The sequence below is a fragment of the Chiloscyllium punctatum genome, chromosome 10 (assembly GCF_047496795.1).
Source record: "Chiloscyllium punctatum isolate Juve2018m chromosome 10, sChiPun1.3, whole genome shotgun sequence".
Classification (NCBI taxonomy): domain Eukaryota; kingdom Metazoa; phylum Chordata; class Chondrichthyes; order Orectolobiformes; family Hemiscylliidae; genus Chiloscyllium; species Chiloscyllium punctatum.
In genome coordinates this window covers 79,627,527-79,644,306 of record NC_092748.1, presented here as the reverse complement: position 1 = coordinate 79,644,306, position 16,780 = coordinate 79,627,527, and the positions used below count along the sequence as shown (strand labels likewise).

Below are 16,780 nucleotides of genomic sequence, written 5' to 3'. Positions count from 1 at the left end.
GTGTTGAGTCCACTTGTGCTTCTGTTAATGATAACCTTAGAATTTTGATAGTGGGGGATTAATTATGGTAACATCATTGAACATCAAGGGGTGGTGGTTAGATTGTCTCTTACTGGTGATAGTCAGAGCCTGACATTTGTGTGGCATAAATGTTACTCGCCACTTATTGGCCCAAGCTTGGATATTGTCCAGATCTTGATGCATTTGAACATGGATTGCTCCATTATCTGAGGAATTGCAAAATGTGCTAAACATTGTGCAATCGTCGGCAAATATTCCCACTTCTGATCTTATGATGGAAGGAAGATCATTGATGAAGCAGCTGAAGATGGTTGAGCCTAGGACCTACACTGAGGAACTCCTGCAGAGACATCATTGAGTCGTAGCGTCATAGACTCCTGCAGCATAGAGACAAGCCCTTTGGCCCAAGCCATCCAAAATGTCCAGTTTTGCTAACCCCATTTCCTTGCACTTGGCCCATATACTTCTAAACCTTTCCTACCTATGTATTTGTCCAAATACCTTCTAAATGTTCATGTACCCATCTCAACCACTTCCACAGGTAGCCCATTCCGTATGTTTACCACTCTCTGGGTAAAACGGCTGCCCCTCAGGTTCCCTTTTATTCTTTCCCTTCTAAGCTTAAAAAGACACCCTCCAGTTCTCATTTCCCCAACCCTGGAAAAAAGACTGAGTGCATTTACCCTATTTGTGCCTCTCATGATCTCATACACTTCTATAAAGTACCCCCTTAGTCTCCTACACTCCAAAGAAAAAAGTCTGAGCTTGTTCAACTTCTCCCAATAACTCAGACCATTGAGTCCAGGCAACATCCTCGTAAATTTCTTCTGTATTCTTTCCAGTTCAATAATATTCTTCCACAAGGTGGCCAAAACTGCACACTATTCCAAGTTCGGCCTCACCAATATTCCTGTATAACTGCAACATAACTTCCTAACTTCTATACTCAATGCCCTGACTGGTGAAGGCCAGTACGCCAAAAGCCTTTCTCACTGCCCTGTCTACCTATGGCTCCACTTTCAGAGAACTGTGCACCTGAACTCCAAAATCCCTCTCTTTCACTACACTCCTTATTAAGGCCCTATCATTCACTATGAAACTTCTATCTTGATTTGACTTTGCAAACTGTCATGTAGCTGAGATGACTTCCAACAACCATGACCATCTTCCTATGTGTCAGCTACAACTCCAACTATCAGAGAGTTTGCCCCCGATACCCATTGATTCTAGTTTTGTCTATTGCCTTAAAGCTGGAGACAGATTCCTTCGTTCTCTTCCCCAGGGTGTACACTACCACTGGGAATTGGAAGCAGCACACATATTTCTTGCTGATGCTCCACATATTCCTGTTTGCTCCTGGCTTCCCTCTCCCTTTCCCACCTATCATGACACCATGAGTCAATCATTGTTTGGAAGGTCAAAGAGCGACGAATGCCATTGTAAGTAATATCCACAGTCATTAAACAAGTGAGCCAATTAAAACCTTTCCTCAGTACCACACTCCTAATACTGACAGCCGCTACTATCCTCAGCCTGTTTTATGAAGCTCAAACAATGTTTCCTCCTGTTCTCAGGGAACAGGACTTTTCTTGTGCCTGTCCACTGTTTGTCATTTTTATAAAAGACCTGAATGAGGGTGTAGAAGGATGGATTAGTAAATTTGTGGATGACATTAAAGTTGGTGGAATTGTGGATGGTGCGGCAGAATGTTACAGGTTACAGAAGGACATAGATAATCTTCAGAGCTGGAGTGAGAGGCGGCAAAAGGCGTTTAATGTGGAAAAGTGTGAGGTCATTCACTTTGGAAGGAGCAACAGGAATACAGAGTACTGGGCTAATGGTAAGATTCTTGGTAGTGTGGATGAGCAGAGAGATCTTGGTGGCCATGTGCATAGATCCCTGAAAATTGCCACCCAGGTTGATAGAGTTGTTATGAAGGCATACAGCTTTTATTGGTGGAGGGATTGAGTTTCAGAGCCATGAGGTCATGTTACATAGAGTCATAGAATCATAGAGATGTATAGCATGGAAACAGACCCTTCAGTCCAACCTGTCCATGCTGACCAGATATCCCAACCCAATCTTGTCCCACCTGCCAGCACCCGGCTCATATCCCTCCAAACCCTTCCTATTCATATACCCATCCGAATGCCTCTTAAATGTTGCAATTGTACCAGCCTCCACCACTTCCTCTGGCAGCTCATTTCATACCCGTGTGAAAAAGTTGCCCCTTAGGTCTATTTTATATCTTTCCCCTCTCACCCAAACCTATGCCCTCTAGTTCTGGACTCCCCAACCCCATCGAAAAGACTTTGCCTATTCATCCTATCCATGCCCCTCACAATTTTGTAAATGTCTATAAGGTCACCCCTCAGCCTCCGACGCTCCAGGGAAAACAGCCCCAGCCTGTTCAGCCTCTCCCTGTAGCTCAAATCCTCCAACCCTGGCAACATCCTTGTAAATCTTTCTAATCTTGTATGTGTCAGGAGTCCAACTGTCAAAGGAGCAGGATTTATAATCGCCGTTTATGTCAACTATAGCATGAGCAGCCCCTTCTGCAAATTTGTGATTGCTAGCCAGTTAGAGAGGGTGAGTAAAATGCAATGCCCCTAATCTGTCAATGAAGCCTATCTATTTAAAGGAACGCTAAGCAGAACTCTGAGAGATTGCAGGCAGTCCTTTGGTAAAGCATTTATAATGGAAGAAATGTTTCCTCATTCTCCAATTGTTTCCTTGAGGTACTGTTGGAACATAGAACATAAAACACAGTGCTGTACAGGCCCTTCATACCTTCATGTTGTGCCGACCTGTGAAACCAACCTAAGGTCCATCTAACCTTCACTATTCCATTAACATTCCTATGTCTATCCAATGACCATTTAAATGCCCTAAATGTTAGCGAGTCCACCACTGTTGCAGGCAGGGCATTCCACACCCTTATTACCTCTGATATCTGTCCTATATCAATCACCCCTCAATTTAAAGCTACATCCCCTCATGCTAGCCATCACCATGCAAGGAAAAAGGCTCTCACAGTCCACCCTATGTAATTCTCTGATCATCTTGTATCCCTCTATTAAGTCACATCTCAACCTTCTTCTCTCTAACAAAACAGCCTCAAGTCCCTCAGCATTTCCTCATAAGACCTTCCTTTTATACCAGGAAACATCCTGGTAAATCTCCTCTGCACTCTTTCCAATACTTTCACATCCTTCCTATAATGCAGCGACCAGAACTGCACGCAATACACCAAGTGCGGCCGCATCAAAATTTCGTATGGCTGTATACTTAAGAGGGGAATCAGGAGGGCAAAAAGGGGACATGAGATAGCTTTGGCAAATAGAATTAAGGAGAATCTAAAGGGTTTTTACAAATACATTAAGGACAAAAGGGTTACTAGGGAGAGAATAGGGCCCCTCAAAGATCAGCAAGGCGGCTTTTGTGTGGAGCCACAGAAAATGGGGGAGATACTAAATGAGTATTTTGCATCAGTATTTTATGTGGAAAAGGATATGGAAGATATAGAAAGTAATGAAATAGATGGTGACACCTTGCAAAATGTCCATATTACAGAGGAGGAAGTGCTGGATGTCTTGAAATGGGTAAAGGTGGATAAATCCCCAGGACCTGATCAGGTGTACCTGAGAACTCTGTGGGAAGCTAGAGAAGTGATTGCTGGGCCTCTTGCTGAGATATTTGTATCATTGATAGTCATAGGTGAGGTGCCGGAAGACTGGAGGTTGGCAAACGTGGTGCCACTGTTTAAGAAGGGTGGTAAGGATAAGCCAGGAAACTATAGACCAGTTAGCCTGTCTTCAGTGGTGGGCAAGTTGTTGGAGGGAATCCTGAGGGATATGATGTACATGTATTTGGAAAGACAAGGACTGATTAGGGATAGTCAACATGGCTTTGTGCATGGGAAATCATGTCTCACAATCGTGATTGAGTTTTTTGATTAAGTAACTAAGAGGATTGATGAGGGCAGAGCAGTAGATGTGATCTATGTGGACTTCAGTAAGGCGTTCAACAAGGTTCCCCATGGGAGACTGATTAGCAAGATTAGATCTCATGGAATACAGGGAGAACTAGCCATGTGGATACAGAACTGGCTCAAAGGTAGAATACAGAGGGTAGTGGTGGGGGTTGTTTTTCAGACTGGAGGCCTGTGACCAGTGGAGTGCCAATAGGATCAGTGCTGTGTCCTCTACTTTTTGTCATTTACATAAATGATTTGGATGTGAACATTGGAGGCAGAGTTAATAACTTTGCAGACAACACAAAAATTGGAGGTGTAGTGGACAGTGAAGAAGGTTACCACAGAGTATAACGGGATCATGGTCAGATGTGCCAATGGGCTGAGGAGTGGCAGATGGAGTTTAATTTAGATAAATGCAAGGTGCTGCATTTTGTAAAAGCAAATCAGAGCGGGACTTACATAATTAATGGTAAGGCCCTAGTGTGTGTTGCTGAACAAAGAGACCTTGGAGTGCAGGTTCATAGTTCCTTGAACATATAGTCACAAATAGATAGCATATTGATGAATGCTTTCCTTTATTGGTCAGAGTATTGGGTATAGGAGTTGAGAGGTCATGTTGCGGCTGTACAGGACATTGGTTGGGCCATGTTTGGAATATTGCGTGCAATTCTTATCTCCTTCCTACTTGAAGAACTTTATGAAACTTGAAAGTGTTCGGAAAAGATTTACAAGGATGTTGCCAGGGTTGGAGGATTTGAGCTATAGGGAGAGGTTGAATAGGCTGGGGCTGTTTTCTCTGGAGCTTCGGAAGCTGAAGGATGACCTTATATAAAATCATGAGGGACATGGATAGGGTAAATAGACAAAGTCTTTTTCCCAGGGAGTCAAGAACTGGAGGGCACAGGTTCAGCATGACAGGGGAAAGATATAAAAGAGACCTATGGGGTAATTTTTTCACATAGAGGGTGGTGCATATATAGAATGAGCTGCCAGAGGAGGTGGTGGAGTGTGGTACAATTACAACATTTAAAACTCATCTGGATGAGCATATGAATAGGAAGGGTTTGGAGGGATATGGGCTGGGTGCTGGCAAGTGGGACTAGATTGGTTTGGATATCTGGTTGGCATGGATGTGTTGTACCGAAGGGTCTGTTTCCATGCTGTACATCTCTATGACTTTATTTACAATTTGTGTCTTTCAAACATGCAAGACTAGATTTTCCTCTTTTGGCTGAGAAGCCACTTCTGACAGGTTTTATTTTTTTCTCTCAGATTCGCATGAAAGAGAAACATTGGCTGGAGGTAGAAATCAAAGCAATTGTGACATTTACCATTGAGCATCACAATAACAAGCCAAACTTTCTGAAACTTGAGAAATTCAAAAAATTCAACCCATTTACAACCTGTACCAAGGCTGAAAACAGATTCAAAACACGTGAAAATTAAGGAAAAGAGAATCAAAAGCGTAGGCGTAGACTGCAACTAAATGACAGCTTGGCCTGCATACAGCTCCCAGTTTTTTTGCTGTGGAAGTAGATACAGCCAAGTTTCAAGCTACTGCTAATGACTACAGTCATTGCATGTGCTATCCATATGCTGTGTGGTAGCTGATGTCCTTGCAACAGATGGTACAATTCTGAATCTGTCTTTCTGTTGTCCCAAAGTCTGGCAAATGTTTTTTCTAGTGGTCATTGCCAGGTAGTCGTGCCAAAGCCTACAGAAATGCTTGATAGTATAGCAAATCAGGCGAAACTGCCTCTTGAATATCCTGGATTGTCTTCTTTAATACAATGCCACAGAAACTTTGACATAAGATGTTTGGCGTGTTATCTAGGTAATATCCAATGCTATGATTACTCAGGTATTCACATTTATAGGAGATCAGCTGTCTTATCTTCCTTTAGTAATGACAGCAAAAATGTTTTGGATTGGTAGAAACATCATTAGATTTTGTTGCGAACTGGCATTATTAAATGCAAAGTTGTTGTTCTCATTTAAGTGCTAAACTGATCAGGCAGGTTGGTCTTTCATTTTTCTTAGATAACAGAAGCTGCTTAAAATAAGTGACATTAATGAGTTGTTTGCAATGATCACTCATATAGATATTGGACATTATGGGAGTATTGGACATTCTTCGCAATAGGGATCTCTTACAGGAATCACTACATCATTGAATCCAAAAGCAAATTTGAAAGTTCCTTTAAGACACACGATCAGGAAGTGTGTGTGTGCATATATCAGATTCACTGCAAACAGTGCCTTGAAAAAATAATTATATTTGATATTAGTTTTAACAACATGGATGGAACCCCCTGGTCCTCTCCTTCCACCCCACTAATCTCTGGACGCAGCGCATTATCCTCCACCATTTCCACCACCTACAAACAGACCCCAACACCAGAGATTTATTTCCCTCCCCACCCATATCAGCATTACACAAAAAACATTCCCTTTGTGACTCCCTCATGAGGTCCACACCATCCCCCCGCCACCAACCTACCTTCCACATCCAGCAGAGATTTTCCTGCACATCCAAAACCTCAACTACTGAATCCTTTGACCTCAATGAAGTCTCCTCTATATTGGGGAGACAGGACGCCAAATCGCAGAACATTTCAGGGAACATCTCTGGGACACATGCACCAAACAACTCCACTGTCCCGTGGCCGACCACTTCAACTCCCCCTCCCATTCCGCCAAGGACATGCAAGTCCTGGGCCTCCTCCATCATCAAATCTGAGCCACCGGATGCCTGGAGGATGAACACCTCATCTTCCACCTTAACACCCTCCAACCACATGGCACAAAAACAGCGACTTCACCAGTTTCCTTATTTCTTCTCCTCCACCTCATCCCAGATCCATCCCTCCAACTTGGCATCGCCTTCTTGAAGTGTCCTAACTGTCCATCTTCCTTCCCACCTGTCCACTCCATCCTCCCCTCCGACCTATCACTATCACCCCTCACCTCCATCTACCTATCACCTTCCCAACCACCTCACCCTTCTGCCACCCCACCCTCCTATTTACCTCTCAGCCCCTTTTACCCCCAACATTCTTGATGAAGGGCTTATGCCTGAAACGTTGACTCTCCTGCTCCTCGGATGCTGCCTGACCGGCTGCGCTATACCAGCAGAACACTTTTGACTCTCATCTCCAGCATCTGCAGTCTTCATTTTTTCCGATCAGTTTTGACAGGCAGGCTCAAAAGCAAATCGATTTTTTAAGAATTCTTAAAATGTGTGTAAATAAGTTAATCATTGTTAATTGTGTTGAGCTGCTAATGCTGAAGGAGCAGCACTATGAACGCTTGTGATTTCAAATAAATCTGTTGGACTATAACCTGGTGTCATGTGACTTCAGAGTGGGTAAACAACACCAAGTAGTTCTCACTATTTATCTATGATGTCAAGTCTGTATCAGCTGAAAATGAGAAAAGAGAAAGGGAACAGCAAAAGTAATATGTGTTGCAAGAAGATAAATGTTGCAAATCCACTGCAAAAATAAATATGTCAAAAAATAATAAAGGGAAATATTAGCCAGTTAGAAATGAATGCAAATATAACTGTAATAAATAATAAGCAAATGAAAGATTTGTTAAGTAACTTTAAAAAAAATTCTGATTTTACCTCCAGCCTAGTACTTCACCTGATTAGAAATCATAGAAACCCTACAGTTTGGAAGCAGGCCATTCAACCCTTCAAGTTCACACCAATCCTATGAAGAGCATCCCACCTACTCCAACACACCCCTACCTTATCCCTCTAACCCTGCATTTCCCATGACTAATCCACCTAGTCTGTGCATCCCTGCAAACTATGGGCATTTAGTTTGGCCAAACTACCTAACCTGCACATTGCAGGAGGAAACTAGCACACCCGGGGGCAAACCCACACAGACACAGGGAGAATGTGCAAAGTCCAGTCACCCAAAGGTAGAATTGAACCCAGCTCCCTGGTGATCTCAGGCAGTTGTGCTAATCACTGAGCCACCGTGCCACCCAGCTACTTATGTTATCCTTATAACATAAGAAACAACATGGACATCATGATATTGACAAATCCAATGGACATTTATAACAATTTTCAATTATGTACAAAGATTATCTTAACAGGTTCATCAACATCTGGTGTAATATTAAGGTATCAGATGACAACACAGCAATATGTTGCATCGTGTGACATGTGGTTCCAGGGTAAGAGGAATAGGAGATCTTTATGCCCTCAAGTCTCACACTCCAATACAGCAATGATATCGTGACCATGTTTAAGATATATTGACATAACATAACAGAGAATTAATACAAATACTAATAGTACAAATAATCTAAAAATAAGTCTTGAGGTGGAACTTAATAGCTTTAGTACAAACAAAAAGTACGCTATTTGAGAAAATAATGGGACATGAGTCAAGCCACTAATGAGGACTAAGTGATTTTCACCAAGGTATTAAAAGAATTAAATGAAGATATCGAAAATGAATTTAACAAAAAATAGCTCTCTAGATACAGTGATTGTGCTTTTGAATTGGAATATGCCAAAAGACACAATTGTTTGAGATTTGAGAAATCAGCTAATTACAAATTTCTCAATTTATCAACTATTACTCAAATCTAGCAGAGATAAAACTCCTAACAATAACTTGGAGTGCCTGAAATATTATGATATTAATTAAAATGATGTAGTATTGTCCAAAATTTGTACTTTTTTCATTTGATTCTATCATGTCTGTTGTTTTAGTGCACATATCTGCATATTCATTTCACCACGTTAATGCCGCTGTTAAGTTTATGGACAAAGGAATGGTGTATAAATGTAATGCATTTATAACATAATGCAAAATTTAATTTTTTTCTGCATTATCTTGTCAGAATATGTCAATCGTATTACTATGAATGTGTTACACAATGAAGGTTGACCTCCCTCTGAGTCCTAAAACTGAAACACCCAAAGAGGAGCATCTCACCCTATAATCTGTAAAAAGAGTGTGAAAAGTAGTGTAACCTGCTTTTCAATAACTTCTCATGTGTAAATAAAATAACTCCCTGACACTCACTTTAAAATCAACAAGTAACAATTTATTGATCTAACTCCAATAGTGAACAAATTAACTAAACAATTAACAAGCCTATTAGTCGATTCTAACTACTAACTTTTCCCAAATATATAAGATTCTAATGTTATGCTGTTCCAATAAACATAACTCCCACTTATATACAAAAAAAAAGAATTCAGTCTCTCAAAATTACAGCCAGGTTATGCATCCTCCAGAATGTTCTGTGCCTTCTTCTGTCGTTCTTCTGTCTGGAATGCTTCCTCCAATTCTTCTGTCGGGAATGCTTCCTCCAATTCTTCTGTCTGGAATGCTTTTTCCTCTGATTCTTTGTCATTGGTACAGTTATTATTTAGATGGTGCTTTCTCTAATGCATAGATGAGGCTATGAGAGCAAATTTCTCTTTTAAGAGCTGAGGGCTGTCAGCTCTGACAGATGGCAGTTAGCTCTGGGGTCTCTGTCCAACTGCCCTCTTCTTTTGTACCCATGATGACATAACAATATTTCTCGGTCCTATGTTGCCAAAACCATCAGATTTACATTTAATAGGTTTTTGGTATATAAGTGCCTGGTTCAAATTGATCGGCTACATTCAAAACCTGTTGTTTTGTTTTTTTAAAAAAACTGTTGCTTGTTCTGCTAACTGTACAGCCTTTCAATATAAAGGTTTCAGTTTGGGCTATCTGTGTATTGGAAAACTGAAACTGATGCTGCTGTTCACAGACATACATTTTAAAATCTCTAAGCACCGAGAAAAAGGTACCAAGCAATTCTTTCCCCACTTTACAATTTTATAAACACCAAATTCTTACTTCCTGTCTCCCAATCTACAATTACTCTACCCAACTTCGTAACAAATTATCAATTTTTTTTTCTTCTGGCAGTGAAGATTTATAGCAGAGATACATTTGCTCTTGGTAATTAATATAGGATACGAACTCAGCAATCAGGATGAGCTCCCTTTATTTCACTAAAATATTTGACTCTAAGGGGTAAGAATTACGAATGTTAAACTTAGGAATGCTCATACTCAAAAACACAATCCCATGTTGGGGTTAATTTTAATGATGTGACATGTGCGTGTTTCCATGTACTCACAAATGGTTACATTATATTGTTCTGAATTGCATTCCGACTATCATATAAATCAACTTGTGAACAGATTCTAGAATGGAACCCGGTCACAACCAAAGACTGCCTGTCTGTTTATTTAGTAAAACTAGTAACCCTGTAAATCTGTGGGACATGTTTTGAAAGAAATAAAGTTAAGCTAATTGCAGTTCAATACATACATTGTAAATTGCTATAAATGTGACCTTTATATATAAATTTATAGTGTCTAGAGCATAATGATGTGATTAAATTGGCTTAAATACAGTCACATGATTTAATAAATTAGCAGAAATAAAAACAAATGATGCAGGCACAAATCCACACTTCACAATTAGCAATAGAACAGATTTAATCAAATATTATTGCTCAACACTTTTTTTGGAAAAAAAAGCCTCAGTGGTATATGAGAGGCTGTGCACTTACATAAATTCTCAATCTCAAACCTCCACCATTTGACAGGCATTATCCTAATTGACCATTAATGACAGATGAGCCCCACAAGTCTTTACCTTAACTCCTTAATTATGATTATTTATGTGTTCTTGTCAGATTTTGGCATGTTCCTCTTGTGGAATGGAGAACAATTTTCTCAATATAGCAATCTATTAATAGAGACATGTTGTATTCCTGGGAATCAGAAACATTTTCTTCATGAACACAGAAGCATCATAACAACCTCAAACACCTCGCCACTACAGAAACATAAATTGATAGGAGTGAAATCAATGGTGTGTTTTAACGTGCATGATATCAAATTAGTAGACTATGTTTTATTACTTCAAGCTGCTCCAGGATTTATTTCTGCAGTGCTTTCTGAACTCATTCCGAAGCCCCTGGCCATTGGACGCTGACATATAAAATGCTTTTTACGTCTGTTTGATTTTTTTTCTCCATTATCCTAGAAGAAATGTTAGTCATTGAGCATGAATTAATGCCTTGACTACAATAGCACAGAATGGAATATCAAGTTCACTGAGAATTCATGCACATTTGGCAAAGCAGGGAGTAAACTGTTGTAGGAAGTAAAAAAGAATCAGGAGGAAAGGGAACAAGAAGAATCTGCAGGTGGGCCTTCAGCAAACCATTCTTAAATTATTTTCACATGTATCTTCAACCAACCTATTACATTTATAGGTTTAGCATCACTGAACTATAAAGTTTCAAAGGATCAATGTATCAGGAAATCACTGTTTACTAAAGAGGCCACCACTTTAATCTTTAGTCAATTGTGAGCCAACATTTATTGCTCACCCCTCGTCCTTGAGAAAATGTGGTGAGCTACCTTTTTGAACCATTGCGCTTGTACCTTGTTGATGATGGATAGATGTTGGGGAGCCAGCAGTTGAGGTACTTGCTGCAGAATTCCTAGCCTTTGACTTGCTCCTGTAGTCACTGTTTTTGTACGATGAATCCAGTTGAGGTTCTGGTCAATGGTAACCTCTAAAAATGTAGGTGAGTCAGAGATGGTAACACCAATGTGTAATCAAAAGTTGGTAGTTAGATTGACACTTATTGTTCATAGTCATAGCCTAGCATTTGTGTGGCGCAAATGTTACTTGCCATTGGTTAGCCCAAACCAGGATATTGTCTAGATTTTATTGCAATAACATGGAATGCTTTATTATCTGAGGAGTGGCAAATAGTGTAAAACATTGTGCAATCATTGGTGAAGATCCCTAATTCTGACCTTATGATGGAGGGAAAGTCATTGGTGAAGGAGTTGAAGATGTTTGGCCTGTCACACTACCCTGATGAGCTCCTGCAGGATTGCCCTGGCGCTAGGATGACTAGCCTCCAACAACCACAATCATCATCTCATATGCCAGGCATGACTCCAACTAGGAAAGAGCTTGCTCCCTGATGACCATTGATTCCAATTTTGCTTGGGCTTCTTGATTCCACACATAGTCGATGCAGCCTTGATGTCACTCTCACTACAGCTTTTTTTTTTGCAGACAATTAGTTTTGAAATAAAATCTGTTACTCTTATCTGCTGACATTCAAGGGGAATGTTCAGTAACTAATGGCTCTGGAAAAGACCTCCTGATGTGGTCATCTGCAAGGGCTAAATTATAAAATTTATATCACATACCTTGGCTTAGAATCAACCAAAAAACCATTTTTTTTTCAAAGGTTATTGTTACTTTGACTACTACAGATACTGTAGGACCTATGAGAAGAACAGGAGTCAAATCATACTATAAGCCCAGGCAGTTGAAAATCTCTGCAAAGGATCTCTTCAAGCTCTCCTGTATTTTATTTTGTGCTGCATTTTACACAACTTCGCTAAGTGACAAGGACTGCACATGGAGCCTGCCACAGTAAGATATATACTGCTAATTATATACTGCTAATGCCCTGCAACAGAATACCACACATGGTGGAAGTATACTCCTCCCACTTTTGACAATGCTCTAACAGTGCTCAGGTAGAGTTTCCAAACTTGTACAGTTGTGTCTGTGCAGCAGGCACTTTTCTGTTAAAGCTTGGTCCCTTGAAGTTGGGACATCAGCACATACAACTCTGGGGACTTGCTTCTGGGTTCTGGTGAGCTGAAGGGTGATAAGACATTTGTTTTTGAAGCTGGCCGACTGAGATAAGTACACTTAGCTAATTTATGGTGAATCCTACTTGATTTTATTTCTCATTTACTTCTCCAGAAGAATGTGCACCCACAACTTTGTTCTTTAAGTTAGCCCTCTCCCTCTGCCATGTCTCAGGCAGGGCGGCATTAGAATTCCCAGGCTTTGATCAATAGTGTGACTTTCGAGCTCTGCTGGCCTTGTCCATTAGGTTATTGATGTTCCGTGTCCTGACATCATTTTAATGGAGTGGACGATGCCTGTGCATGGAATTGTTTAATACCAAACATCACACGTTCCTAGTGGAGAAATATCTCTTCACAATGGTGGGGGTATCTGAGACTAGGGCCCAATGTGCAGATGGAGGCTTATTCACTCATTCAGGCACTCTTTCATTACCTAATTCTTTCACTCAGACACTAACACACTCACACACTCTCACACCTACACTCACCCTCCAAGCTCTGTAATTGAGCAGCTGTACACAGAGAGTGCATGAAAGTATGCACACTGAAAGGCTGTCATTCAATCCCCAGTCAATGCATTCATGGAAACATACGAAAACTGGGGTCTTACTTTAAACAAAGGCTTTCCCCCAGCCTGCTTCCACCATGCATCTCTTCCACCACCCCTTCTTCTAACCCTGAACCTCTGGCAATTTAGATCCATGGTGAGCCACTGCACCATGTGGATTAATTCCCTGGCCCTACAACAGAGTAGACATCGGCAATGGAACTCAGCAACATTTTCAGAATCTTAATAAAGCTTTTGGCCATCTCTGGAATAAGATGTTTAATAACAAAGACATTTCAGATAGACTGGCAGCTAGAATTATACTATTCTTATTTTACACATGTTGCCCATTTTGTCTCTCAATGGGCAGTGCCTTCGACTCTTCCAACAGCTGCTTCGCCATTCTCTGGAACACTCTGCTGGAGTTTTGTAACCTGGAGCTCTGTTCCTCGTAAGCAAAAGTTCTGAACCAGAATTATTCAGCACCTGCTGAAATAGAACTGATGGTGTGTGCAAAAAGCCTCAGGAAATCTTCAGTTTTATCTTTAATATCCCACTATGGTTGTTGCAGTTTTTGCTGTGCTCCTTACCAAATGAGTGCAACATTTTTTTCTCACTACCCACAGCTGAAAGCTGTTTCACGTCTTTTTCAAAGGAAAAATGTGCATTCAAACTTTTAAAAACTTTGCAGAAATAATACAAATATTGATACAAAGGTGCACTACAAATATATTATTCCATTTAATATTTTATACAGTAGCCTTATTCTGAATATATAGTTTCCTGCTATATCGAGAATAGAAAATAAATAAATAGACCTTTTACTATTGAAAATGAACAATTTAAACAATTCTTTTGGTTAAACATATTCCAGAAAAATATGTTGCATATCCCCTTGGCTTATAGGTAATGTTTTTCCACAGATGTTCCTCCTGTAACCCATGCATACACAAAAATAAGTTGTTAATAAAGAAAGGATATTTCAATGGCCTATTCACAAACTCCTAGCAATATGTCCACTAGTCAATAGACTGTGTTTATGAGTAATGCATAAATGATGCAAGCATTTGACACCTTAGGAATCAATGTGCCAAAAGATCAGGAACTGACTCAGATGTGCAATATCTAATGTGAGAGTCTACATTCATAATGCATTAATGCCCTAAAACAATACAAAAATGATAGAGTAGTTGAAAATCCAATTGTTCATCAATTTTTTTTACTTTGTATTAAGTAGGCTTAGGGTCAGGTATTGAGCAGGTTATGTGGAAAATAAATGTACCTTCACAATGTTTAATTCAGCAGAACAATACATATTTCATGTGACTTCAATTTTACGCATTAGCCTATGTACTCTGAGACTGCCAATTTAGGGATTTTTTTTTCCCTGTGGCTATGTGCTTTCAAGGAATAATGTTGAAGTTAATTAAATTTAGTCATTTCAGAACAGATTCTCATCTTTTCATTCTGGGCTATATCAAATGCAAGTTCTCAAATTGTCATAATTAATCCTTGCAGTCCTAGAAAATAACAGATGGACTTTTTAAAATGGTAACACTGACACAAAAAGTAAAGTATAACGTAGAATTAACTCTGATTTTCAATTGTGTTATGTGTCACTTTTCATTTGTAATTTTAGTCTGGGCTAGAAACATATGATGCAGTTTGCATCAAATTCTTTGCCTGTTGAATTCCTTGACCATATGTAACTGTGTGTTCACATCAGCAAGAGTCACAGAATTGTTGCAATGCAGATGGGGGCCATTTGGGCAATTGTGACTGTTAGTGATATTCCTTTGTATTTTCCTCCATGTCCCTGCACACTTTTTCTCTTTAAATAATCACTCTCATGAATGCCTTGATTGATGGCTGTCTCCCCAACACTTTCAGGAAGTGAATTCCAGACTCAGTGTTTTTTATTCTCATCACATAGAGTCATAGAGTCATATATTTCCTTTATTTGCAAAACAGTTTAAACCCGTGCCTTTTGCTTCTATTTCCTCTTACACTCAGCTACAGTTTCTCCCTGCCTACTCTGTCCAGATCCCTCATGATTTTTAAAAACTTTCAACTTATCTCCTATTAGTCTTCTTATACCCAAGGAAAACAGTCAAATGTCTCCAATCTATCTCATAACTGAAGTTTCTCATCCCAGGAATCATTTCTAAATACTTTAGCACTTCTTCCAGTGCATTCACATCTTTAAGAAAGAGTAGTTCCCAGAACTGTACGTATTACTCCAGATGATATCTAACTAGTGCCCTATAAAAGTTCAGGATAACATCCCTGCTCATATACTCTATGCTCCTATTAATGAAACCTCGAATACTGTATGCTTTGTTAATTACCCTCTTTCACTCTTTCTATCTATCTTGTCACCTTTAATAACTTATGTGCAGACAAATTCAGATCTGTTTGCAACTTTAAAATTCCTTTAGAATTGTATCCTTTATTTCATACTGTCTCTTCCTGTTCTTTCTACCAAACTGTATCACTCGCACTTCTCCACATTGAACTTTATCTGCCACTTAACCACCCGTTCCAATTTATCAATGTCAACTTGAAGTTTTATACTGAACTTCTCAAACTTTACAATGCTCCAAAGTTTTGTATCAACCACAAATTTTGAAATTGTCCACTGCATATCAAGATCTAAATCATTTATATCAGAAAATGCAAGGATCCCAATATTGACTCAGAGAACATCACAACAAAGTTTTCTCCAGCCTGACAAAATACCCATTAACTATTGCTCTGTGATCAATTTTGTTATCCATGCCCAAAACATCAACTGCATTGCTCTGATCAATGCTTCCTGTTACCTCTTCAAAAAACTGCAGCTAATTAGTTAGCGATGAGCTTCCCTTTAAAAAAAATGTGATTTTCTGAATGAAACAATATTTTTCCATATTAATTCTATCATGAATAATTGGTTTGAGATGTTTAAATACTATTGAAGTTAAAATGACTTGTTTATAATTGCTAGCCGCATCTTTCCAATTTTACCAAATAATTGTATGATATTTGCTATTCTCTAGTACTCTGACACAAGTCCCAAGTCTCGGGAAGATTGAAAGACTATCACCAGTTTTCACTTTCATTTCCTTCAATATCCTTGAATACATTTCATCTGTCCCTGTTATCAACTTTTGAGTACGAATAGCTTATCCAATCCCTCTTCCTTATCAATTTTAAACCCTTCTTGTGACAGAGTTTCCTGCACTATCACCATGGCTTGAGCAGCATCTGCATGGCAGATAACGTCAGAAATAATCATTCATTTATCACATCTGCCATGCCTCCTGCCTTCATATGTAAATCCCTTTGTTGGTCCTTAATCAGCCCTACACCTCCTTTTATTTTCCTTTATTGTTGAAGTGCCAATATTTTATTCTCTTCTTTGCTTTTACAGTTTTTACAGCTGCCTTCTGAACATTTTATATTAACACAGGTCTCAATTGTATTTTCTAGCTGACACCAGTCACAAGCACATGTTCTCTTCTTTAAGATAATTCTTATCCCC

General features: G+C 39.5%; 1 protein-coding gene across 2 annotated transcripts in view; it reads left to right on the top strand.

Moving 5' to 3' along the window:
• LOC140482332 (inactive dipeptidyl peptidase 10-like) overlaps positions 1-16,780 on the top strand; it is a 1,704,473-nt gene that overhangs the window by 718,581 nt on the left and 969,112 nt on the right. The gene's annotated exons all lie outside the window — the stretch shown is intronic.